Genomic DNA, 2721 nt, shown 5'->3' with positions numbered 1-2721 from the left:
GTCGAACCTTGCCACTTAATCTGTGGCAGACCCAGCATAGCCAATGTCACTGTCTTAGCATGACAGTCCAAAATAGCACGACACGGAGATAGCCAATCCATGCCCAATATGACATCGAAGTCCACCATACATAACAAAAAAAGATCCACTTGGGTCTCCAAACCCCCAATAGTCACCACACACGACCAGTACACACGGTCTACAACAACAGTATCGCCCACCGAAGTAGATACATGAACAGATGAAATAAGAGACTTATGGGGAATATCCAAATAATGAGTAAAGTATGATGACACATAAGAATAAGTGGAACAGTGATCAAATAATATAGAGGAAACTCTGTGGCAGACTGAGACAATACATGTGATCACGGCGTTTGAAGCAATAACATTGGGTCTAGCTGGAAGTGCATAGAAACGGGCCTGACCGCCACCTGATCGACCTCCTCCTCTAGGGCGACCCCTAGCTGACTGACCTCCACCCATAGCTGGCTGGGTGGGTGGTGGTGAACTAACTGGCACTGAAACCGATGGCTGACTCCTCTGCTGAGATGAACCCACAAGACGACGAGGACACTTCCTCCACATATGACCCATCTCTCCACACTCATAGCAACTCCCGGGTGCTGGAGATGGGGACTGAAGGGAAGCCCTAGCACCGGAATGACTAGCAGATGTACCTAGCAGAAGAGCCCTGAATTGATGGAGCACGGGACGAACTCTGAGATGGAAGGGCACTGAGTGATGACTGAACCTGTTGAGAACTGTGAGAACCATGACTCGATGACGCCCCACGATAACCTGGGAGAGTTGGTTGAGCATGCCTGAGTGGACGGCCTCTGCCATGCTGAAACTGACCTCTCGAAGGAGCACCACCATAACTACCAGATCCCCGAGGCCTCTTGGCCTCCCTCTCATCCCGCTTCTGGTGACGAACTGACTCAATCTCACGGTCAATGTCAACAACCTCCTCAAAAGTAGCACCAAACACCCTCTCCCTGGTCATGAGAATACGAAGCTGATATGTGAGGCCATCAACAAACCTCCTAATCCTCTCTCTATCTGTCGGAACCAACCAAATAGCATGACGAGCTAACTCTGAGAACCTCATCTCATACTGCTTCAAAGTCATCTCTCCCTGACGCAACCACTTGAACTGCCTGCGCAGCTCATCTCTGCGAGACTGTGGCACATACTTCTCCAAAAAGAGAACGGAGAACTGCTGCTAGGTAAGGGGTGCTGCACCAACAACCCTACGCCTCTTATAAGCCTCCCACCAAGTGAAGGCGGCTCTAGAAAACTGAAAAGTAGTGAAAGCGACCCTGCTGGTTTCCAGAATACCCTTTGTATGAAGAATCCTTTGACACATGTCCAAGAAATCCTAGGCATCCTCGCCCTCTGCACCACTGAAAGTCAGAGGCTGAAGTCTACCAAACCTCTCCAACCTGCACTGCTCGTCCTCTGGCATGGCAGGAGCTACATTGTCCTGAGCAGCTGCAACCGCCTGGGTTGGATGTGCCCCCGGTGTCTGAAGTCCCTGCACGACCTGCTCAGGTGTGCGAGCGGCGGGAGTCTGAGTGCCTCCCCCGGCCAGAGAAAGTAGCTGCGGTTGTAGTAACTAAGACCGCCTGAGCTAGGCCATTGCGTGCTGATAGAATATAAGCCAAGGCCTCCTCAAGACCCGGAATCACAATGAGCACAGCTGGTGCCTTAGCTAGTGCTGCTGGAGCTTCCAAAACCGGAACCTGATCCTGAACTGGGGCGACTGGTGGATCTGCAGGTGCTGCTCTAGCTGTTGCAGGCCATACCCCTTCCCCTACCACGGCCTTGACCGCATCCTCGGCCTCTAGTGGCCACATCTGGTGGTAATGGTGGTCGTCCATACTGACCGGTAGCACACGTCCTTACCATCTGTGAGAGAATAGAATAACAAAAGTTTAGTACTCGGATCAATAGATTTGCACGACAAGAATTTTAAGAATATGAAGTTTTTCCTAAAGGTTCTACAGCCTCTCGAGGATAAGTAAAAACGTCTCCATACCGATTTGCGAGACCTACTAAACCTTCTCATGACTCGTGGGACCTATGTAACCTAGGCTCTAATACCAACTTGTCACGATCATAAACCCGGACCCGGTCATGATTGCACCTCTCATGAAGACAAGGCTAGCCGACACAACACCCAATTCATTTTAAACAATTAAAATTGCATAATTTAAGTCATTAACATGATTAAATACTAAAAGAAATAGTGAAATAGTACAATTTGCGGAACAAACACAGCCTGACATCAGGGTGTCACCAGTCATGAGTATCTAAACATGTGTCTAAGAGTATGAAGGAGTTGATACAATCTATTATAGAGCTAGTACAAGGAAAGTAAAGATATGAGGGAGAAGCACTGGGCTGCGAACACTGAGCAGCTACCTAGTGGACTCCGAATGGCCTGCTGGGAGCAATCAACCCTCACTGGCAGGACCTGAAGATCCTGAATTTGCATACAGGGTGCAGAGAGTAAAGTGAGTACTCCAACTCAGTGAGTAATAACAATAAATGAAGACTGAGCGATAAGAAATCACGTAAAACACAACATCATGCTATAGAAAGAGAGTAAAACCAGTAAAACAGTGAAACCTTGTAAAAACACCTTAGTTCAGTATAAGCTTCTTTAAAACACCTTTTTAATAGTTAAACAAGTAATGAGAAGCAACGAGAAAAAAAA

The sequence above is a fragment of the Nicotiana tabacum genome, chromosome 22, assembly GCF_000715075.1.
Source record: "Nicotiana tabacum cultivar K326 chromosome 22, ASM71507v2, whole genome shotgun sequence".
In the NCBI taxonomy this organism is placed as follows: domain Eukaryota; kingdom Viridiplantae; phylum Streptophyta; class Magnoliopsida; order Solanales; family Solanaceae; genus Nicotiana; species Nicotiana tabacum.
The sequence above is the reverse complement of the archived record's forward strand: the minus strand, read 5'-3'. Positions refer to the sequence as shown.